Source organism: Schistocerca serialis, chromosome 2 (genome assembly GCF_023864345.2).
Source record: "Schistocerca serialis cubense isolate TAMUIC-IGC-003099 chromosome 2, iqSchSeri2.2, whole genome shotgun sequence".
NCBI lineage: Eukaryota > Metazoa > Arthropoda > Insecta > Orthoptera > Acrididae > Schistocerca > Schistocerca serialis.
The window spans coordinates 751,968,863-751,994,902 of record NC_064639.1 but is presented as its reverse complement, the minus strand read 5'-3'; positions in this window follow the sequence as shown (position 1 = coordinate 751,994,902).

The following is a 26,040-nucleotide window of genomic DNA, read 5'->3' as shown; positions in this document are numbered from 1 at the left end:
GGATATCATTTTCAGTGCTATGTTAATGTGCTTTCTTATTTTGCTCTTCAAATTGTGCTTTTCTGTGTTGTCGTGTGAAATATTGTGACAATAATGGCGTGTGAATAACGTAACACTAGGCTCCAAAGTAAACTGAGAAATAATAGTGACGACGAGCATAGCTTATCAGCGCCGCCGAGTAATGAATTAACTAATGTTCAAAGTAGTAATTTGGTAATTGTGCATAGGGAAATTGAGCGGGCTGCAAATAATGCTGTAGGTAGTGAAACAATTAGTGAACAGGGAAGCATTTTAGATCGATCGGTCGGCAAGGAATCCGAAATGACAGGACACAATCTTGCAAATACTGCAGATTCAGGTTTTGCGTCCTCACCGTTTTCTCAAATAAGTCAAGACACATTTTCTGCTTGTCAAAATGTGAATGTTACCGGTGCAAATTCTCTGCCGAAAAGCATAGAGCAACAGATTCAGACACTAATACATTGTTATTACAGTTAATGCAACAAATGGGACAAAGGCTTCAAAAGTTAGACACAATGGAACAAAATTTTCAAAAGTTAGACTCAATGGAACAACGCCAGAGACAAACACAGCAACAGTTAGACACAACGGAACAACACCAGAGACAAACACAGCAACAGTTAGACACAATGGAACAAAATCTTCAAAAGTTAGACACAGTGGAAAAAAATCTTAAAAAATTAGACACAATGGAACGAAATCTTCACAAGTTAGACGCCACGCTTGAACAAACACGTGAAGATTTAACTACTGAGTTACATAACATCGAATCGAAATGTCAAAAAGTCTGTAATGACGTAAAAACACAAATTTTTAAGCATTTCCAACCTATTTTTTCGCGTCATGGAAATGCATTACAGAATCACGAAGCAGCCATAAAAGAACTGCAAACTATTGTTCATGAAAATCACGACACCTTGCAAGCTAAAATTGACTCAGTTGCATCTACCGATTCGGTTACACAACTTGCAAAAACTCAAGAAAACTTAAAGGACACAGTAGATACAATTTCAACACAAATGGACACTCTGAAACTTGGTTCAGAAAAACACACAGAGGAAATAATTTCACTATCGGATAAAGTAGCCGAACTTTCAGATCAGTTCACTAACTTATCTACAAAGGTAGATGAAGATCTGAATGACACAAGACCTGTAGCTTTCACTGACACTGAAGAGTATGAACAAATTAGAAAATTTAAACAAAATCAAAATCAAATCAATACACAGTACAAAAGAGAAATCCGGGAAGTACAAGATCAGTTGGCGCAAGTAATACAAGAATTATATTTTTCAGAGGACACTCGCGCTCCAGCACGGGAAGAGGAACTTAGAAATACGGAAAGGTCACAAAATAATAACACAGGGCATTTCGGAAATTATGAAAGAAATTGGCAAGGTGCACTGAATTTTGAGATGGAACCGCCGACACCATGTAACAATGACCGATATGCTGCTTGCCGACACGATGATTTTGACTGTAAGCTGTTTATTACTACACGTAAATTTAAAACATTTAAGAATTCTGGCAATGACATTCATCCACAAGCGTGGCTCCATCAATTCTCTCATTGTTTTCCTCCCAACTGGTCATTGCAGCACAGATTAGAATTTATGTGTGGCTACTTAGAGAATGAACCAGCTGTAAGAATGCGATCGGTCATTTACGATTGTCACAGTGAAGGAGGATTTTATCATGCCTTCCTCTCAGCATATTGTTCTCAAGCTACACAAGACTGAGTAAAACATTGCATCATGATGATGAAACACTTTGAACAATCTGAATTTTCCAGTCTTGTGAAATATTTTGAAGACATGTTGCACAAGAATCAGTACCTGTCTAACCCATACAGCCCCTCAGAACTCATCCGCATTTGCTTAATCAAACTGCCTGAACATTTACGACATATTATTTTAGCAGGACGTTGCAAAGACGACATTGAAGCTTTTCAGGGACTGTTACAAGAACTGGAAATTGACACCGACAATAGCGGAACGCGAAAACAGGAGCACAACAATTACAGGTTACATCTGTCACAATTCCGCGATGACAGAAATAATACACGACAAGGCTATTCTTACAACGTAAATCGTGACCAAAACAGAGACCACCCATATGACAACCGTCGGCAGAATAATAGTTACAGAGGAAGATCGCATTTCCGTAGTAACGAATATGACAGAGACAATCACAGAAACAGACAATATGGCAACCAGAACAATTATTATCACGGGAGACAGAATAACTTCATACGCAACGGTCCACCGTGCAGTGATAATTCAGGGAGAAATTCTCCACCACTTTATTTATTTAGCGTATGGCTATACATGCCACATTAATACATCAAGTGTTAGACATTAAAATCTTATAACAATCATAAATATAATTTTATGTTTATATTGGTCAGTTAAAAGGTTATATCGAGGTTTGAGATCCATTCTAGCGCCGATGCGGATGCCTCCAGGAAGTCGGACCAGTTCCCTGCATATGCTCGCAAGGAGCATTCACCATGGATGTGTTGGATCGTCTGTCTAGGGGCACCGCAGTCGCATTCTGGTGACATCGCTCTTCCCCATTTGTGTAGTGAATCCGCACACCTGCCATGTCCAGTACATATTCGATTTAATGGGGACCATGTTTTCCGTGTTAGTTCCATTCCAGAGATGTTGCAGTTATAGCTCTCAAACCAGGTCTGTAGTTGGTCATTTGTCTTTTGGTTCCAATCTAGTCTCCATTGTTTCATGTGGTCATAGTTATTATTTTGAAGCTGCTCATCTGTGCATATGGGTGGCTTTCTTGATATCAATCGAGTGTGTCGCAGTTGTGAGAATTCTTCTTTAATTGGTAGTTCTGGTTTTGTCTCAATCTTTCTGAATTCGTGCAGTAGGGCCGCTTTTCTACGCAGGTCCGGGGGCAGGGTATTACATAGCACCGGTAACCAGTACGTGGGCGTTGATTTAACAGTTCCAGAAATCAACCTCATTGTGTTATTTAATTGCCTGTCAATAAGTTTGGCGTGACAGCTATTAATGCAGACTGGAGCGCAGTACTCAGCCACAGAGAACACTAAGGCGATAATGAGGTGCGTAATGTTTTTGCGTTAGCTCCCCAAGTAGTACCGTTAAGTTTTTGGATGATGTTATTCCGTGTTCCAATTTTTGCAGTGGTGTTCTCCAGATGTTTTCGGTAAGAAAGAGTGCGATCCAATGTTACACCTAAGTACTTTGGAAACTTATTATGTTTGAGGTTGGTGTTTCCGAGTTTTATGTTAATAATTTCATTTGCCATTTTGTTATTAAGATGGAATGTAGATACTTTAGTTTTGTTAGGGTTTGGCTTGAGTCTCCATTTCTTGAAATAATTGTATAGTATTTGAACCTCATAATTAAGGACTTCCTCTGTATTGACGAGATACTTGTCTCTGGTAGCCAGTGCTATGTCATCTGCATAGCAAAATTTTCTTGGCTTTGTGTTTGGGAGATCTGCTATATAGAGGTTAAACAGAAGAGGGGCCAATATGGAGCCTTGCGGAAGCCCGTTGTTAATCAGTTTTGTTTTGCTTGTCTTTCCGTTTAGGGTGACCTGGAAGGTTCTGTTACTCAACATATTATGTATTAAGGATGTTAGAATCTGGCAAGGAATCACTCTTAAGAGTTTGTAAATTATTCCATCTCTCCAAACAGTGTCATATGCAGATGTTAAGTCTAGAAGTACAACACTTGTTTTCAATTTCTGTTGAAAGCCAGCCTCTATGTAGGATGTTAATGCCAGAACTTGGTCACAGCAACTACGACCACGTCTGAAGCCTGCCTGTTCTATAGGTAAGTTCTCCATAATAACGCCGCTAATTCAATTATGGACAAGTCATTCGAGAAGTTTGTATGTACAGCTAAGAAGTGCTATTGGTCTGTAGCTTAGTGGTTGGTCTGCTGGTTTCCCTGGTTTCAGCAAAGCTATTATTCTTGCCTTTTTGAATTCTCTAGGGAGATGGTTTGTAGTCAAAATGTTCAAAAAGAAATTTGCCAGCCATTTGACTACATTCTTTCCAGCGTAGGTTAGAAATTCTGGATGTATGTTGTCAAAACCTGGGGCTTTGCCTGGTTTCATATCCTTGAGGGCAGTAATGACATCATTCTCAGTGAATGGTCTGGAAAGCTCTGATATATTTGGAGTATTCTTTTTTAGTGTTCTGAGTTCGCGCTTAATCATCCTGGTATGTGGTTTGTCTCTCGGAGCTCTTGACATTTCGACAATGTTATTTGCAATTTTCTCTGGTGTTATGGTTGGATTTTTATGGGTTGGTCTTGTCGTACCTCCGAGTTTACGTAACAAACTCCATGCCTTCCTACTTGATTGAGTGAAATTCATTCTTTCAGTTGCTTCAGTCCATCGTTGTCTTCTTGCGGAATCTAAATTGTGGAGGAGGTCATCAGCTATTTCTTGGTCACCACTACTAGTAAAATCCTCATATAGCTGATGGCATTTTGCATCCCATCCTGGGATGTATTCTTTTCGAAACCCCCTAGGGATGTGTTTTTTAGCTGTGGTAATTATAGCTTTCCTGAAACGATCATAGCATTTAGGTAGTGACGGTATAAACCGGATGCATTTATCAAGGTCTGCTGAATACTTCTCCCAGTCAGCATTTTGGAAATTCCATCTAGGTCGAGGGAAGGACCGTATCAGGGGTATAGTGACACCGATGTCTAAAATAACAGGCCTATGCCGGCTGTGTGGGAAATCTGAGATTTGACTGAGGTGTTATGTTGTTATTTTTATGGCGACAATGTGTATTATGCTGTTGCGGTATGTTTATGATCAATAAGCTGATGCTATATGAGTTATTTGAGTATGCTACATATCTGTTATGATGAAATATTGAAGAAGTGTCAACGAATAAGGTAAGGAATAATGAGTCGTGGTTAGGGACTCTGGTTTGTGAAAAAGGTAGTTGGAAACCAAGAATCGTACTTTAAGAGTTATGAAATGTATGTAAGTGCATGAATGTATTACAATGCCGACAACAATTTTTTGGACTCAGTTATACCAATAGGATTTTGGTTCTACAGATTTGTAACGCAAATTCTTGACCTGTGAAATATTTTTATATGAGACTGTCACTGTAGCGGAAACTGCTGTTGCAAATATTTCCATAAGAAAGTTAAGTGAATACCTGCACGTAATGCGTCGTGGACAGCTGCCCGACAGTCGCCTGGAAAAAAGCCATTAGTGTGTGCCTTTCAGAGGCACAGGTGGAAGAAATAAGAGGCCATTATCCTCGCTATTGACATTCCTTTGTAGAAAGCATCGGAAATACGACACACTCAAACTTGAAAACATATGATTATACTGTGGAGCTCTTAATTTATGATATTTACTAAAATGCCTAATGAAACAAGGAGAAACATTTCACGGCTATTGTCTTGCTAGTTGAGAGAAATGCCATATGGCTTGCTTTATGTATTTATTTACTCATTTTGTTTAATATCTAGTTTCTAGCTGCACTGCAGCATTGGTTAAAATAAAATTTAATAGATGTACTAATATAAATATTTTATGCCTACAGATCCAGTAAATAATTTTATGATCTATTCAAAAAAATGAAGGAGCGTAATAAGACATTTCCCTTCACAGGAATTGCATACAGAATTTTCTTTTCAACTACTTGGTAATTTTTTTGGTAGAATAACTTCTTGTGGTGCACCACTTTAATTACATAGACATTAAGATGTGAATATACATTTCCCTTGTCTGCATTGTTGTCTTTAGTGTGATATTTTTTCTGCTTGAGCTATGTCATGTTCAGATATAAGTTATTGCATTTGCTGCTGCTGTTTGCCAGGGATAGTGCTACTAAATTTCACTTTGTATTGCTCTGTTAAGCTAGTTTCACTACTGATTTATTTTTCTTGTTGCTACACATTGGCTCATATTAGTTGTAATGTTGCATTGCTTGGTAATTTAGATTTACTGTAGCTTGCTTTGCAATTTTCCATTTTTTTGTCATTGCTGTTTGTGTTAATTGTTTTGTGCTGCTGCATTGCCTCGTCCCTTAGTTTAGCTTCTGAGCTCAGTAGATTTAAGTTAGCTTAAGAGGGGGTAGCCTATAAGAGAATGAGTTGCGATGAATTTGAAGAAATGCACTGAAAGGCTATACGAGAAAAGTACAGAAAGCAGGAATAGATAGGACTTTTTGGAAATAATGAAGAATGAAGGGAGATCTCCGAGAAGTAAAGAAAGTTTTGTTTGCAAAATACTGCAGTAAAACAAACCCTGTCCTTTCCTTGTGTTATCCCACTATGTGTTTGTGTACCCTTGTGTATTTATGTTCTTCCTGTCTTTATTTGTTTATCTGATAAGACTTATGTTGTAGAATTTTTCTAATACTCAGCTACATGAACTATGATGAGGAATACTGTTATCCTCAAATGTAATTTGCATTAATAATATGTTATTTACTTTGTAAAGGTGTTAGACATTATTAATTCTGTTCTGTTTTAATGCTCATGTGTGAAGTTGATGTTTCAATAATTATTCTGATCTTTTATGTATTTACTTATGTCATAATTCCTGTAACACTGATGTATATGTATATTTCTATTCTTTTGTAAAGTCCCTATTACTACAAATGTTATCTGTATTATTATGTTTTTAATGATGTATTTTGTACTGTTGTTATTGTATTCTAATGTTATAAAATTGTAATTGATACCAGTTCATCATATTATTAACTTGTAAATTACATTTCACTGCACACGTTTCTGTTGGTCATAGTATTTGGACAATATGTGAGAAGTAGGGACTGTTAGTGTTTGCACGTGTGTTAATAATCCAGCAAGGGTCTGGACAACAGCATTGCTGGTACTAAGGACAATTCCAAAAACTTTGTGAGTGCACAATTGGTGGTTATGGACCTGCTATATTATCCGCAAGGCTCTTCAATGGTGATTGTGCACCTGCACAGTCACAACAGATGGCTGCTGGCCATCTCTACAAGGACTACAGTGGGTCTGCATCTTTGATGACCCACCAATACCATTATTTCTACGAGGACTACAGTGAGTCTACACCTTTGCTGACTCACCGGTACCATTATTTCTACAAGGACTGCACCTCTGGTGGCCCACCAATACCGTAATCTCTACCAGGACTACAGTGGGTCTGCTCTGTGATCACCTACCTACCAATACTCTTCAAAATTTTGACTGACTCTGCTGTGGGTTTGCTCTGTTGTGGACCAATACCTGTCTGCATGTCAAGAGTCAGCACTGTCTTTCCGTTGTAAGGACAACACTACTTCTTCAAGATTGCATGGAAATCCACTACTTCCATGTGCATTTTCTTCTACTGCTCAGACTTTGAGAAAGAAAAAAAAAACACTGCAATTTTACTGTGACGAATGATCAGGACTGTCTTTATGGACTGTGAGAAAATTTTGCGTTTGACCAACATTGTATCAATAAGTGTGTGCATTTGATTTCTTTGTTATTGTAATTATGAAGAAATTTTTCAAATCTGTATTGGCCACTGCCCAAAACAATTTAAAATATTTTTGTGGGGAGCATGGGGGCTGCGTAAGTTGGCTGTTTAGGTTTTTATATTGGTAACGCCACGTAGCGCTCTGTATGAAAATCACTGGCTGTGCTGTGTGCAGTCTGTAGCTGGTTTGCATTGTTGTTGGAATATCTGCCATTGTAGTGTTGGGCAGCTGGATGTTAACAGCGTGTAGCGTCGCGCAGTTGGAGGTGAGCCGCCAGCAGTGGTGGATGTGGGGAGAGAGGTAGCGGAGTTTTGAAATTTGTAAGACTGGATGTCATGAACTGCTATATATATTATGACTATTAAGGTAAATACATCATTTGTTCTCTATCATAATCTTTCATTTGCTAACTATGCCTATCAGTAGCTAGTGCCTTCAGTAGTTAGAATCTTTTATTTAGCTGGCAGTAGTGGCGCTCGCTATATTGCAGTAGTTCGAGTAACGAAGATTTTTGTGAGGTAAGTGATTTGTGAAAGGTATAGGTTAATGTTAGTCAGGGCCATTCTTTTGTAGGGATTATTGAAAGTCAGATTGCGTTGCGTTAAAAATATTGTGTGTCAGTTTAAACACAGTCATGTATAATTGTTCAAAGGGGACGTTTCACAGTTTCCACCATTTTTTCTAGCTACAAAGAATGCAGTGTGAAAATTCATCATTTCTTTCGTCCAGTAACGGTTGGCGTATTATTAGAATTTTCCTATGATTATCCGTCATAGAAAGCAGTCGTTAGAACGAGGACGTCTAGCGCGCGTGTCTCGTAGAGCAACAGTTGAGTGATCGACAGTGGAGGATTCAGCATCGAAATGTATTTTATTTATTTGGCGTATGGCTAATACAGACATATCATGAAATTACATATACATATGTACATATTGACACACAAGAAACTTAAGTTTGTCTTTACAACTGAATATCCAGTCCTTCAATCCAGCGCACTGCTTCTGGAGTTGCTAGCAGGAAGTCCTCTTTGGCGCCGTGATAGGCTCGAATCCGGCATTCACTGACAATGTGGTGAACAGTCTGGTATGGAGCCCCGCAGTCACAAGCTGGATCAGGCAGCTTGTTCCACTTAAAGAGAGCATCCCTGCATCGCCCATGGCTGGTACGGATTCTGTTGAGAGTAGACCACGTCTTGCGTGGTAAGTCGAATCCACTTGGAAGTTTAGCACCTGGGAAGATGTTATGCAGGTGCACATCTGTCACGGCTTCCCACCGACCTTTCCATTCTTCAAGAGGTTTGAAATTCTTAGCAACCATGTCAGCAGCATCGCACAGAGTTGGATGACGTAATTTCAGTCTCTTGCGATTTAAAAGTGGCAGGTCGCTATGCACGGGTAGGTTAGAATTCCTGGAGATCTTGTGGAATTCTCTCATAAGGGCAGTACATCTGTGTAGATCAGGAGGCATTATACCGGTTAACAGTGGAAGCCAATAAACTGGAGTAGATCTGATTGTGCCATATATTATGCGCATTGTCGTATTCAGCTGGGTATCAACAAGCCTTGTATGATGACTATTCATCCAAACAGGTGCACAATACTCAGCACTTGAGTATACAAAGCCCAGAGCTGAAGTTCGCAGGGTGGTTGCTGAAGATCCCCAGGTAGTTCCGCATAGCTTATGGAGGATGTTGTTTCGAGTCCTCAGCTTTTGAGCTAAGTTAAGAAGGTGTTGTTTGAAGCATAGTGTACGATCCAGGATGACACCAAGATATATTGGGTTCCAGTTGTGATGAAGAATTCTGCCTCTGAAACTTACCTCCAGTTTTACGTTCGCCAACTGGTTATTTAGATGGAAGCAACACACTTCTGTTTTACTCACACTGGGTTGGAGTCCCCAGATTTTGAAGTAATTGTCTAATGCAGACAGGTCATTGGCTAAAATCTCTTCTGTTGTCTTCATTTGCTGGTGTTTGACGGCTAGAGTCAGGTCATCGGCATAGCAGTATTTTCTGGACGAAGTGTCAGGTAGATCAGATAGATATAGGTTGAACAGTAAGGGTGAGAGAACTGATCCTTGAGGCAATCCGTTGTTCAGCTTCCTCTTCTTAGTTATGTTGCTTCCAGTGATTACCTGGAACTTCCGATCACTTAGCATGCTGTTAATCAGTCGAGCCATTGTTCTGCAGGGTATGATGCGGAGAAATTTGTAGATAAGGCCTTCCCTCCACACAGTGTCGAAGGCGGCAGTTAGATCAACAAATGCCACAGATGTTTTCTGCTTCATTTGGTATCCTGACTCTATGAAGGATGTGAGAGACAATACTTGATCACAGCAGCTACGCTCTGGTCTGAAGCCTGCCTGATCAACTGGAACGTTCTCTAAGATAGCGCTACTTATTCTGTTATATATTAGCCTTTCAAAAAGCTTGTAGCAGCAGCTGAGTAGGGAAATGGGGCGATAGTTTTCTACCCTGTTGCTGGGTTTGCCAGGTTTCAGAAAAGATATTATCTTCACCTTTTTAAACTCAGATGGAAGTTGACCAGTCAGCAGGATGTCAGTGAAGAATTCTGCAAGCCATTTCTTAGCTTTTCCTCTCATGTGGATCAGGAATTCTGGGTGGATACCATCGAATCCAGGTGCCTTAAGAGGTTTGAGGTCCTTCAGTCCAGAGTCAATGTCTGAAACTGTGAAGGGATGGGTATACTCAGATAAGGGAGATGCCTTCTTTTTAAGGTCACGAAGCTGTCGTCTGATATGTCTTGTATGTTTCTTGTCAGGAGGTACTCTTGGGGTGGTAATGATGTGGGAAGCAATTTGGTCTGGTGTTACTTCGGAATTTTTTCTGCATGCTGGTGCACTTCCTCCCAGTTTTCTCAGAAGACTACATGCTTTCCTGCTCGAGTGGGTAAAGTCCATAGTTTTGACTGTTTCTGCCCATTTCTGCATCCGAGGCATGTCTAAGCTGGACAATAGTTCCGTAGCTATCTCTGGGTCACCACTTTGCTGGAAGTATTGGTACAGTGTTTCACTTTCCTCATTCCGTCCTGGAACATATTCTTATCGGTATCCTCTTGGCATACACTTTTTAGCTGTTGCTGTTACTGCACCAATGAAGCGTTGATAGTTATTATGTGATGGAGGTCTCCATCGAATGGTCTTATCCAGTTCCGTTGAAAACTTCATCCAGTCGGCTTTCTGGAAATTCCATCGAGCATGCGGAATTGATCGTATGACAGGAACAGTGCAGCCAATTTGTATTATTACAGGTCTGTGTTGGCTGTGAGGAAAGGCATCTATCACTTTCCTTGTGGTGTTGATGGGAAAGCCAGTTTCGTTGCAGCTAACAAAGCATAAGTCAGGATTTGAATCCTTGTCCCAAGCAGCTGACCTGAAAGTGCCTTGATCTTTGGCATCAAACACTAGATGAAGATTATTCTCTTCGATCCATTCTGCAAGCATGCTCCCATTTTCATCATTTTGAGATTGCTTCCAAAGTTCATGGTGACTATTGAAGTCTCCTATGTAAATTGCAGGATGTTCTGCTGTGTGTAGGACAAAATCAGGCCATGTTGTTTTGGGTGGTTTGTAAACATTTGTAATAGTAATGCCGTGCAATTGTATGACAACTGTATGTATATCTGCCTCCACACTTACAGAAATCAGCGAAGCTTCGTTTATGTTGTTACGGACATACGTAGCAATTCCATACACCTCGTGGTAAGTTACACCAAGTGCAGAATATCCAGGAATTCGACCTCGGCTTCGGAATATTTCTTCGCTGGAAACACGAGTTTCTTGAATGGCGACGACATCGATATCGTTGTCCAGCAAAAATTTTGACAGGTAGTCACACTTTGCCCTGCTAATGCTTTCGATATTCAGTTGAAGGAGTCTGATAGTTGGTCCAATGTTTCTTGTTAATGAGCTCTGAAAAGAACTGTTTCTGCTATTTAGTTGATATGTCATTGCCAGGAGATCCTATGGATAGTCTGGCTGCCTGTAATCACTGTTGTTCAATTAGCACCACCCAGGAGGCACGTGTAGGGTATTTATATTTGTCAATGGATAGAGTTTTATCATGCATCGCTGGCTCTCCTGTAACGCCAAATACAATCACAATCAAGACCAAACAAAGCACTGCCCTTTGTGAGTCTACTAGCATCTGACGAACGTTCCGATAACATTTAAACGCACCATAAAGAACGTTGTAGTTCATCTCCTAAGTGTCTACATTGTAAAGCTTCAGGTTCCTAAAATAAGATCACACCAAGTCGCAAATGCCGGTTCACGCCTGGGGTAAAGAAAATAGAAACAATATACTGAAAAGGAAAATAATATCCTGTAATGATGAACAAAAGGCTGTAATTCGAAATTGTAGACAATAAGACAGCCAAGAACATAAAAATATAAATTATAAGACCAATCTGAAGTCGTGAGAAGTTGTAATTATAAGTGTTGGTAAAGTGGTAAAGGATGTCAGTCGTGCCTGCGAGGTAAAAACAGAGCTCACCACTTGTCGCATAATCAAAATGTCTCTAAGCACTATGGGACTTAACTTCTGAGGTCATCAGTCCCCTAGAACTTAGAACTACTGAAACCTAACTAATCTAAGGACATCACACACATCCATACCCGAGGCAGGAATCGAACCTGCGACCGTAGCGGTCGCGCGGTTGCTGACTGTAGTGCCTAGAACCGACGGCCACGTGGCATAATCGACAGGCTCGATTACGGACCTCTGATACAGAGTCCAGCAGGCTCTGAATCAGAGGCTCAGACGGTTCTGCGACCGTGTAGGCTGGAGATTCCTTGACTTGAGCCATAGGCTGTTAGGACCACGGGTCCAGCTAAATGAATCAGGAGACCATTACATGCTACACGGGTAGCGGGGACTGTTTGGCGTGTACAGGTCAGTTTTTTTTTGGGGGTTACATGGTCTCGGAGGAACACAGAAAGGGCTTCAGGCTCAAAAGGTGTAGGTCGAACACTGGAAGAACGTAGATACAGAAAACATTGGTATACCAGCTGTAAACTGTCGTAGCCCTGTTGTGAAAGTAATAGAACTCCAAGTGCTAATCGAAAGCACTGATACTCAAATCGTTAGAGGCACTGAAATCCGGCTAAAGCTGGAGATAAGCTCAGCTGAAATTTTTGTGAAGGACATATCGATGCCCAGAAAGTATGAGATAAATACAGTGGACGGTGGCGAATTTGTTGCTATTAGAAATAGTTTGTCTTGCAGCGAAATTGAAGTACAAAGTTCTTGTGAGTTCGCATGAGAAGGGATTATTGTGGTCAACCGAAATAAAATAATAATTGGACCCTTTTACCGACCTCCCATCTGAAATGATACAGTTGCTGAAAGGTTCAATGAGAACTTGAGTCTAAATTCAAACACGTACCCGACTCTTGTTTACCCTCGATACCCTGGCGAAAATACATGTTTATACCCTGAGGTACACACGAAACATCGTCCGAAATTGTGCTAAACGCATTCTCTGAAATTAATTTCGTGCAATTAGTTCATGCGGCCACTCGAATGGTAAACGGTTGTCTAAGCACACTTAAACTCTTATCAACAAATAATCCTGAGCACCAAAACGGATACAAGGATTAGTGAACACAAGGTCGTCGCAGCGAAACTGGATGATGTAGCTGCCAAAGCGAACAAAAACAAACGAAAAATATATCTGATGAAAAAAGGAGTTAGAAAGAGATTCTGGTCGTGTGTAAAGCACGCTAGCTACAAGACACAATCAATTCCTTCACTATGTGATAGCAATGGAAATACTATCGACGACAGTGCTGCTGAAACAGGGTCTACTAAACACAGACTTCCAAAAATCGTCTACCAAAGAAGACGAAGTAAATATTCCAGATTTCAAATCTAGAACAGCTGCCAATAAGAGCAACTTAGAAATAGATATCCTTGCTGTAGTGAAACAACTTAAATCACTTAATAGAAGCAGGTCTTCCGATACACACTGTATACCACTCAATTTCCTTTCTGAGTATGCACACACAATAGCTCCATATTCAACAACCACACACAATCGCTTGCTCGCCAAAAGATCCGTACCCAAAGAATGGAAAGTTACACAGATCACATCAGTATTAAAGTAAGGCGGAACGCGTAAACCGCTAAATTACAGGTTCGCATAATTAACGTCGATAGGCAGCCGGATTTTGTAACGTATATTGTGTTCGAACTTTATGAATTACCTCGAAGAGAACGGTCTATCGACTCATAGTCAACATCGATTTATAAAACATCGTTCTTGTGACACACAAGTAGCTCAAGAATGATATTTTCACTCTGCATCGAAGTGTGCGCTGATGTGAAATTTCCTGGCTGACCGAGAATCTAACTCGAGACATTTGCCTTTCCGTTGCAAGTGTTCTACCGGCATCAAAATGATCCACTATATGTCTAATAAAAATTAACCGTGTCTTGACTCAGAGTTGAAAACTCTTGACAAACATATACATCGAAAAAACATATACATTGAAAAAGTTCAAAGACAGGCAGCACGTTTTGTATTATCGCGAAATATGGGAGAGAGTGTCACAAAAATGATACAGTATTTGGGCTGGACATAAATAAAAGAAAGGCGTTTTTCGTTGCGACAGAATCTTCTCACGAAATTCCAGTCACCAATATTCTCCTCCGAATGCGAAAATATTTTATTGATACAGACCTACGTAGGGAGGAATGATAATGACCACGATAAAATAAGGGAAATCAGAGCTCGTACGGAAAAATATAGGTGTTCATTCTTTCCGCGCGCTGTACAAGATTGGAATAATAGAGAATTGTCAAGGTGGTTCAATGAACCCTCTGCCAGGCACTTAAATGTAATTTGCAGAGTATCGATGTAGATGTAACTGTAGAAACAACCAGGTGTTTACAAGACCACACATCCAAATTGTCCCAGATCATTTGCCGTACGACATAATGAACGCATGTCAGCTCTTTGGTTAAGCGAAGATCATGAATCTGTAGTGGCAACTCATCTTTATGACAGCAAATGCATCCCATATGTCAATAAGGCGCTCAAAACCTGTTATAGATGCTCATTTCCAGGCACTGCGCCGTAACATTCTGGCGTTAAATTTACAAGTCAGTGACTTTTGCCATAGCTGTCCCGTATTGATAAAATTATTTCCCATTCGTCTTGCTCCGCTTATCTACTTTCCTTACCGTTTCACGTACCCGTCACGCCATGAGACGGCATACTGCCCCGCTGTGTGCAGTGTTCTGGCTATTTAGTGTCGTTCAAATGTCTGCTTCCACAATCGAACTATTTGGTACAGTAACAATCTCTCAAAATTATGGTTAGTTAACTATAATGTAAATAACTGTACAGAATAGATGTCTACATGCGCACTTAAAAATGTGCTAATATTTCGACGGACACCGTGGACTTGTATAAAGGTTTGTTTGCTAATGAGATCTCTCTGATGATTGTGAGTACATGGAGAACCAAGATCAATGGACTCTACACATATGTATTACAGCTCTTCTGATAGTATGGTGTCCGAAACCTTGAACTACATTCTTTTTATACCCTACAATCACTTTATATATGATAGAAATCGGTTGCTTGAATACTATGCGGCCGGCCGGTGTAGCCGAGCGGCTCTAGGCGCTTCAGTCTTGAACCGCGAGACCGCTACGGTTGCAGGTTCGAATCCTGCCTTGGGCATGGATGTGTGTGATGTCATTAGGTTAGTTAGGTTTAAATAGATCTAAGTTCTAGGGGACTGATGACCTCAGATGTTAAGTCCCATAGTGCTCAGAACCATTTGAAGCATTTAAATACTATGCAAATACCACTATGCGACTGGAAACACCGCTTAAACGATGCATGATTACGGGTAAATGATTCTTTTGGGTTTCATGGACATATTACGCGTGATTTATTTTCTACTCTTGTGCTTGCTTCCTTCTTCATACAAACGAAATTCCTTCGTTTGTTATCCACGATTGAAATTTAGTTACACTACTGGCCATTAAAATTGATACTACAAGAAGAAATTCAGATGACAAACGGGTATTTATTGGACAAATGTATTATAGTAGAACTGACATGTGATTACATTTTTACGCAATTTGGGTGCATAGATCCTGAGAAATCAGTACCCAGAATAACCACCTCTGGCCGTAATAAAGGCCTCGATACGCCTGGGCATTGAGTCAGAGGTTGGATGGCGTGTACAGGTACAGCTGCCCATACAGCATCAACCCGATACCACAGTTCAAGAGTGGTGAGAGATCTGGAGAATGTGCTGGCCAGGGCAGCAGTCGAATATTGTCTGTATCCACAAAGGCCCGTACAGGACCTGCAACATGCGGTCGTGCATTATCCTGCTGAAATGTAGGGTTTCGCAGGGATCGAATGAAGGGTAGAGCCACGGGTCGTAACATATCTGAAATGGAACGTCCACTGTTCAAAGTGCCGTCAATGCGAACAAGAGGAGACCGAGACGTGTAAGCAATGGCACCCCATAGCATCACGCCGGGTGATACGCCAATATGGCGATGACGAATACACGCTTCCAATGTGCGTTCACCGCGATGTCGCCAAACACGGATGCGACCACCATTATGCTGTAAACAGAACCTGAATTCATCTGAAAAAAAAACGTTTTGCCATTCGTGCACCCAGGTTCGTTGTTGAGTACACCATCGCAGGCTCTCGTGACTGTGATGCAGTGTCAAGGGTAACCGCAGCCATGATCTCCGAGCTGATAGTCCATGCTGCTGCAAACGTCATCGAACTGTTCGTGCAGATGGTTGTTGTCTTGCAAACGTCCCGATCTGTTGACTCAGGGATCGAGACGTGGCTGCGCGATGCGGTATAGCCATGCGGATAAGATGCCTGTCATCTCGACTGCTAGTGATACGAGGCCGTTGGGATCCAGCACGGCGTTCCGTATTACCCTCCTGAACCCACCGATTCCATATTCTGTTAACAGTCATTGGACCTCGACCAACGTGAGCAACAATGTCGCGATACGATAATCCGCAATCGCGATAGGCTACAATTCGACCTTTATCAAAGTCCGAAACGTGATGGTACGCATTTCTCTTCCTTGCACGAGGCATCACAACAACGTTTCACCAGGCATTGCCAGTCAACTGCTGTTTGTGTATGAGAAATCGGTTGGAAAGTTTCTTCATGTCATCACGTTGTAGGTGTAGCCACCGGCGCCAACCTTGTGTGAATGCTCTGAAAAGCTAATGATTTGCATATCACAGCATCTTCTTCCTGTCGGTTAAATTTCGCGTCTGTAGCACGTCACCTTCGTGGTGTAGCAATTTTAATGGCCAGTAGTGTAGATATTGCTTAATAGAAGGGACGATCAAAGAGATTCCGATCGTAAGGTGTACAGTCCGCAGTCGATACGCCTATCAAGCATAATCTCCTTGACCATTGATGGAATCTTACCACCGACGCACTAGGTTGAAGATACACGTTTGGTAAGACAGCGTGCCGGCCGGAGTGGCCGAGCGGTTAAAGGCGCTACAGTCTGGAACCGCACGACCGCTACGGTCGCAGGTTCGAATCCTGCCTCGGGCATGGATGTGTGTGATGTCCTTAGGTTGGTTAGGTTTAAGTAGTTCTAAGTTCTAGGGGACTTATGACCACAGCAGTTGAGTCCCATAGTGCTCAGAGCCATTTGAACCATTTGAAGACAGCATGCTGGTGCGTGAAAATTCGTATCCGCTTGCTGAACGTCCGCGCCAGACTGGAATTGTCGATCCTTCAAAGCATATCTTGAAGGGCCGAAGGTGTGATAATCGCATGGGGAGAGGACCATAGGGTGAATGCTCGAGGGTTCTGCCGCTTGAGTTGGCGTAGCGTCTGCCTCGTGACATTTGCGATATGGGGACGTGTGTTATTCTGAAACAGCAGCACCGCTTGCAGTTTCACCGGTTTTCGACGGTCATGCTACCCCATACACTTTATTCACTCCCCGATTGATAGCTACCAATGTTTGTCCTTCGATAGTCAAGAAAAGAATAACAACAAGCCGGCCGGAGTGGCCGTGCGGTTAAAGGCGCTGCAGTCTGGAACCACAAGACTGCTACGGTCGCAGGTTCGAATCCTGCCTCGGGCATGGATATTTGTGATGTCCTTAGGTTAGTTAGGTTTAACTAGTTCTACGTTCTAGGGGACTAATGACCTCAGAAGTTGAGTCCCATAGTGCTCAGAGCCATTTGAACCAGCCAGCCAATATCAACATACTGGACCTTGTTGGATGCTTTTGGTAATAACACTGACATATTCACGTTTCCGTATTTACGGCTGGCTCGTCGGAAAGACACGATTGCCATAGTAAACTATTGCCTACATGTCGGTGTTTGTATACCCGCATCGGAATCGCGGTAGACTGCATATACGCTGCTGCAACCCCCTCAAATAAAAAATTTTTCAAGGCTACTTACATTTAGCCAGGCACCAGTACCATATCTGTAGCACTTAGAACAGTTATTGCAATGAAATGAAGTTATATACTGGAATCTATTTAATAAATCTTTAAGTCTGGTCCCGTTAGACATGTGAATCACATAGTATAGTGTATTATAATTAGTCACACCTCCTAAGATATATGTTGCACATCGATGGCGAGAGAAATGTGGGGATCAATTTAACTTACGGATAGGCCTACAGAGATTATTTGTTCGATAGAATCAGTAAATCAGTTTCAGAGAGGCTAATCCAAACTTTCATCCTAAACGTAATTGGAAACAATACCTTAAAGTTGTATCTGCAGTTGCGTTTCATACATTTGCACATACAATCTTGCGGTACAGCTTACAGTCACGTCTAGAATCCAAGTTTTCGTTAATTTTTCACAAATTTTCAAACAACCCACTATCAATATTATGGGAACTGAATCGTATATGGTTTGAAACGAAAACGCCACCATAAAATCTGGCCAGAGAGACATATAAAGAATGTCTGACTATTGGCTGTGCCACGAGAAGACCAATGCGAATTCACACCCAAAAATCGGCTGAATGCACTCTGTGTGTTGATCGAACACTCCGTGATATATTGTCATTTTCCCACTGCATAACCAGTCAGAGTCTATAAACTGGTGAGGCCATTGTCGAATGGTTCAGCTGCAGGAACTACCGTTTCCTTACTCTTGACGAAAATAACGCAGCTCATTTCAACCTGAACCTGCTGAAACGGAGAACGTAAAGCGCCTTTTGCTCTAGTGTTACTTGTTGCAGTGTTACCGCCATTTGGACTGAACGCACATAGGATAATCAACAAGAGAGTAAACTAGCTGCACCTGAGAGAGCAATTTCGGTAACCACACCCATCTGTAATGAACTGCTGTCGCAAAGGTAAACGTTTGTTTAACCGAGTAATTCAAAATTTACCTCTAGTTTCTATTTCCGTTTGTGTAGAGTATACAGTCTCGTTAAACCTGTTGAATCTGTCTGAAACAACCTGATATGCCTTTTTAGTCTTGACGAGGCCTGTGTGGCTGTAAGCGTGCTTTCATTGTGAGAGGCCATCCGTGTGTTATAGTGCAGTTCGCAGTGCGCCTGAGGGGGAACTCTGGCTGTCCGCGCTCTTGCAAGGGCTTGGAGCCGGGTCGCCTTATTTAGCACCAAGTTGTCACCTCCCCTGCTCTCCCCCTCATCCAGCTGCTGGCTGACACTCCAGATCTCGTGCCCTCCGGCTCTGCGTCCCCAGACGATTCCAGCCCCTCGCCCATTACGGAGCCCCGAGTGGCTAAAGCTAAGCTCGACACGTTCGTCCTCAAATGAATGTTCGCCGGAGAGAATGCGATCACGTAATGGCCTGGACCACGGGGTGACAGAGTAGCACTGGCGAGAGCAGTGGTGCTGACTAGACCATTAAACAGCAAAAGAAAGACTAAGGCAATGTTCATGCTTGCTTCTCTGTCACAAGCACAATGCTCAACGAAAGTAAGTAGTACACTCTTCAGGATTAAGAAACATTCTGCTTCTCAAGTAATCTCCGGCTCTTTCTGTAATGCCTGTCCCTAATCCATACTAATAAGCTTACTGGACAAAAATTATTCAACTGTAGAGAAATCATTACAAGTATCATCTGATGCCGTGTAATTCCGCCCCTGGTGTTGATAATCGCCTATACCGGTTTCGCAAGCCAGTCCACAACGTTGCATAGGTACGTCGCAGCAACGGTGAGCCACTCGCTGAAGATTTGATCGCAAAATTTCGCCAAATTGTAGGAATGATGATGTCGTTGTTTCACCCGCTGTTCCAACATGACCCACAGATTTTATACGGGGTTCAAGTCGGGTGACTTTGCAGGCTAACGAGATGTAATAGAGTGGGCGGTTGGGGGGATGTTTAGAAAACCTCAGTTTCTTCCAGCTCAATAAGCTTTTCTATTGTCGTCTTTATGTGCCTGTATGAGCAATAGCTTCTTGGTAGGTGACCGAGTCAAGATCTCATAGGACTTAATTCCCGTCGTAATTTTCTCACGATAACGGTATGGGATAGACCTACAATCATTGCTTGAAGCAGCTCCTGTCGAGTTTGGAAGCGATTTTGGTTCACTATGCGTGAAATGCGTCTCTTGTCCCTCACATTCATTATATTTTCCCGACTGCAATTCTGACGTTGTGCTTCGTAGCCACGTATATTACACTAGTGCCTGTAGATACAGAAAGGTATGTGCTAAGGTCTGATCAGGGTAGCTCCAGAAAATAGTCGGTAGCGGCCAACCGCAAGGTAGAACGAGTATAATATCTTTGAGTAGGAGGATCTTTGATGGTTAAGAGAGCCTGACGCGCGTAGTAAAAAACCGGAGAGTCGCAGCTAGGTGCCCGGAGGAAGCAGACGTCTGGTGACAGCGCTAAGGTAGGTCGCTGCCCCTGACCAAACTTTAGAACGTAAATGAGAGAAGGTATATAATCATTTCAAATTGGATTTTGTTAGATAATGTTCAGGGCTAGGATTTGTATGTCCAAGGTTTGACGCAGTAAGCGTTTTGTAAAATTTTTTGTAACAGTGATTCGTGCTACGAAAATGTTTGAAATAGGTTTTGTGTATGAATTAAAAATTTAACAACGTATATATTGTGATCAACATTGTGTTTATATCAAACAGCCTGAATTACACTCCTGGAAATGGAAAAAAGAACACATTGACACCGGTGTGTCAGACCCACCATACTTGCTCCGGACACTGCGAGAGGGCTGTACAAGCAATGATCACACGCACGGCACAGCGGACACACCAGGAACCGCGGCGTTGGCCGTCGAATGGCGCTAGCTGCGCAGCATTTGTGCACCGCCGCCGTCAGTGTCAGCCAGTTTGCCGTGGCATACGGAGCTCCATCGCAGTCTTTAACACTGGTAGCATGCCGCGACAGCGTGGACGTGAACCGTATGTGCAGTTGACGGACTTTGAGCGAGGGCGTATAGTGGGCATGCGGGAGGCCGGGTGGACGTACCGCCGAATTGCTCAACACGTGGGGTGTGAGGTCTCCACAGTACATCGATGTTGTCGCCAGTGGTCGGCGGAAGGTGCACGTGCCCGTCGACCTGGGACCGGACCGCAGCGACGCACGGATGCACGCCAAGACCGTAGGATCCTACGCAGTGCCGTAGGGGACCGCACCGCCACTTCCCAGCAAATTAGGGACACTGTTGTTCCTGGGGTATCGGCGAGGACCATTCGCAACCGTCTCCATGAAGCTGGGCTACGGTGCCGCACACCGTTAGGCCGTCTTCCGCTCACGCCCCAACATCGTGCAGCCCGCCTCCAGTGGTGTCGCGACAGGCGTGAATGGAGGGACGAATGGAGACGTGTCGTCTTCAGCGATGAGAGTCGCTTCTGCCTTGGTGCCAATGATGGTCGTATGCGTGTTTGGCGCCGTGCAGGTGAGCGCCACAGTCAGGACTGCATACGACCGAGGCACACAGGGCCAACACCCGGCATCATGGTATGGGGAGCGATCTCCTACACTGGCCGTACACCACTGTTGATCGTCGAGGGGACACTGAATAGTGCACGGTACATCCAAACCGTCATCGAACCCATCGTTCTACCATTCCTAGACCGGCAAGGGAACGTGCTGTTCCAACAGGAGAATGCATGTCCGCATGTATCCCGTGCCACCCAACGTGCTCTAGAAGGTGTAAGTCAACTACCCTGGCCAGCAAGATCTCCGGATCTGTCCCCCATTGAGCATGTTTGGGACTGGATGAAGCGTCGTCTCACGCGGTCTGCACGTCCAGCACGAACGCTGGTCCAACTGAGGCGCCAGGTGGAAATGGCATGGCAAGCCGTTCCACAGGACTACATCCAGCATCTCTACGATCGTCTCCATGGGAGAATAGCAGCCTGCATTGCTGCGAAAGGTGGATATGCACTGTACTAGTGCCGACATTGTGCATGCTCTGTTGCCTGTGTCTATGTGCCTGTGGTTCTGTCAGTGTGATCATGTGATGTATCTGACCCCAGGAATGTGTCAATAAAATTTCCCCTTCCTGGGACAATGAATTCACGGTGTTCTTATTTCAATTTCCAGGAGTGTATAATCCATATCCTTTGCTTGTGTTGAATATGAAAATGAGTAGTAAACTAAAGTTACCCACCAATGAAAGAACCAAGTAAACATGAGGGCCAGAAGTTAATTTTCCAGTACCATCTTAATGCCATTGCACAAACGGCATTATTCTCTTAAACTTGATTGCTGAGTCAAATACACGTTGCATTTCTGGCAAAATGGAGGAGTGCAAGAAACAAGTTCACAGACGCAGTCAGATGCAAGTTTGCTGAATAATTAATTTAGAACAATCTTATCACTGATACTTTCACAGAATAAAAGGATGCAATTTTGGTTGGATACTTTCAACACGTTTGAAAGTCTGACACTCTGACACGTCCTTACAATTATCCGTGTTTACGTACAACGTCCGCGTCAAACCTGTCTCACTGATGGCTACTGCGTCAAGCTCATGTAGAGGCAGAGGAAGCTGTTGAGCATCTGACTCGGTCGCTGTGACATCTGTAAGGGTTTAACGGTTCATTTGCGCGTGCGTACTGGAGTTCAAATGGTTCAAATGGCTCTGAGCACTATGCGACTTAACTTCTGAGGTCATCAGTCGCCTAGAACTTAGAACTAATTAAACCTAACTAACCTAAGGGCAATACACACATCCATGCCCGAGGCAGGATTCGAACCTGCGACCGTAACGGTCGCTCGGTTCCAGACTGCAGCGCCCAGAACCGCACGGCCACTCCGGCCGGCGTACTGGAGTGACCAATTTGTTGGCCTAAGAATTATTATAATTGTGAAAGTAACTATGTCTGCTACGTTTTGAGGAATAAACTTGCTGAACCGATATTTATGGAATCTGGCACGGGAATAGGCTGAATCCTAAAGAAGAACATGGGCGACTAGAGAAAGAAAAGACAAAAAAATTCGACCCATAAGTGGGTTAAGTAGGGAATGGAACATTTTTTAGGGTTCCGTAACCTAGTCTGTGAAAACGTTAACATTATAGGATCACTTTTTTTGTCCATTTGTCGGTTTGTCTGTCTGTCTCTCGGTCTGCTCGAGTGTTCAAAACCCCTTTGCGCATGGACGGACAGATGTATCATGTTGAAATTTGTATCACGCATTAAGATTTAAGGTCCGTTGGGGTTTTCTAGAAAAGTGAAGCATCTATGTTAATGCTGTCAAAAGATACGGCCATTCATGTCACATATTTTGATACTCGAAAACTCACCCGTTAAAAGCAACTGGATACTTTATGTAGACCTACAGTCATGAAATTTGGAAGAAGCAAGGTTCACACTACACGTAAATGAAAAAGAATTAGAAAATCATTAATTTGCAATTCATCACACGAATCTCTTTTGTCATTTGTTATCCGCCTTCGAATTCGAGATTAAAAGATTCTGGAATGTCTTGGTATACCTGGGACCATTACTTGACAATGTTAATGTCGATAACAGGCAAAAATCGTTGTGACTGGCGATGCCCGAAATGGATGAACTGTCTATACACATAATAAAGTTTGTACGAAACTCTCAGTGTGCGAGTCCTACTAGCATACTGGCCAGTTTTCTTTACATCAAGTCAGCGTTTCGGAGTATTTCTGGATTATTCCGTTGCAGTAAGAATCAAATATTTGAGGTGTTACAACAAAAGAATACGACAATGAGCCCGAGAAAATTATTTAAAACAGTGGCGTCGGGAAAGCCTTCAAAAACGTAACATTACCATGGTTAATGCCTCAATAAGTCAGATATAGCGCACAGTTCTGACAGCTCGATCTTCAGAAGTTAATCGAACCCAAAAGACCTTGGGGAAATTTCAGATCCATGTACGTCATGCGGCATTAAGAGCTAGAGAGACATTAAGTCTGTCATAAGCACGTTTCATTTTAGACAATGAGCGTCAGGTGCGTGTTATAATTTCAGAGACGCTTGAAGATGCTCAAGGAATGCGTCACTAACATATTGTGCAACTAAGAGAGACGTCGGGCCTTTTCTGCTTATAAGATAGTAATTCCGACTAAAAGCTGATTTTGGAATGATCATAAATAATCGTAAAAACCGTATATTTCTTATGGATAACTCTATGCGGTGGGGTCACATATTGCGACCCACAAAACGTTTAAGCTAATGTAAAAAAAAAAGGTCAAAAATGATCTTTTAGAACTGTTTTGAGGTAAGATCATGCAATAGACAGTTTGAAGAAAGAATGTTTGAAGTTTTTAATATTTTTAACTAAGATTCGACACATGAAGCAATAATGAGAATACATTACTATGTATCTATAAAACGGCGTTACGTAAATGTATGCATACACCCACATATATCTGTACCACTATAGGCCCAGATATTTATAAAGAGAAGGATATCTGGTCAGACGAGTGTAGAGAAATAACAGTAGGAGAAATGGTATACCGGGAGTAGGATTTGTTATGAAGAGGAAGGGAGAGCAGAGACTGAGTTACTGTGAATTGTTCAATGATAATGTTGCTCTCACCAGCATCGACAGCAAACCAACGCCGACCAAATAGTTCAGGTTTATGCATAAAAAGAAGACGAAGAGGAAGTGTATGAGAATACTGAACGAGTAATTCACTATGTAAAGAGCAATTAAAATCCAATAGTGGTGTGTGATAGGAATTTGGTTGTAGAGGAAGCAGTAGAAGAAAGGATTACGGGAGAATATGGACTAGGTAACCGGAATAAGAAACGAAGAAGACTGAGTTCTGGGAATAAATGTCAGCTCTTAGTAGCGAATGCTCTAGTCAAAAGTCACAAGGGGTAGAAGTATGCTTGGAAAGCCCTCACGGCTAGCCGCGCGGTCTAACGTGCTGCTTCCCGAGCGGGAAGGCGTGCAGGTCCCCCGGCATGAATCCGCCCGGCGGATTAGTGTAGGGGGCGGTGTGCCGGCCAGCCTGTGAATGGTTTTTCAGGCCATTTTAAATCAGCCTCGGCGTATGCGGGCTGGTTTCCCTTATTCCACCTCAGTTAAACTATGTCAGCGGTTGCTGGGCAAACGCTGTCTCCACGTTCGCGTACACCATAATTACTCTACCACGCAAACATCTGGGGCTACATTCGTCTGGTGTGAGGCGTTCCCAGAGGAGGTCCACGGGGGCCGAGCTGCTCAATAACCCTGGTGTGGGGCGGGGGAGGGGTGGGTGGACTCGTGTGGCCTGTTTTGGAGTTGTGAAACACTGAGGGCTACGGCGGGACGAAACCTCTCTGTCCTTTCTAGGTCCCCAGTTCAATACACAATACACATACAATGCTTGGAAAAGACGGGGGAAGTAGAGGAAGATGTCATTTAGATTACGTCAAGTTCAGGCAGAGATATCGAAATAAAATACGGGGCTGTAGGGTGTACCGAGGATCAAATATAGACTCAGTCCACAATTTAGTGATTATGAAGAGTTATAATAAGTTTAAGAGGAGAGCCAGGAAGAAACGGTGTGCAAAGGAGTGGGATACAGATAAACCAAGTAATGTAGAGACATGCTTGAGGTTCTCTGTAGACTGTAGACTGTTCAGTTGAAGAGGAATAACATCTTTAAAAAGGCAATGACAGAAATTGGAAAGAAAAACGTATGTACAAGGATATAAGTACGAGAAAGGTAACTGAGAAAAAATCATAGGTAACAAGAAATATTCAGTTGATCGACGAAGGACGGAAGTAAAAAGAAGTTCAGGTGAATTCCGGAATACAGAAATACAAGTCACTTAGGAGTGAAAGAAATGAGAAATGCTGGGAAGGCAACATGCCTCTGCATATACAAAAGTCAAAACAACCTTCGGTGAAATTAAAAGCAAAGGCGGTAACATTAAGAAGGCAACTGGAATTCCACTGTTAAATGCAGAAGAGAGGGCGTACAATGCCCTTCTGTAGCACTGCAGCGAGAAGGAAGCGACTCTCCCTTACTTCTCTTGTTTCTGTATCACTAACCTGGTGTCTTGCTGCTTCGGTAGTCCCTCGTTGCACAATAGTAGCGCTCAGGCACTAGGTTTAATG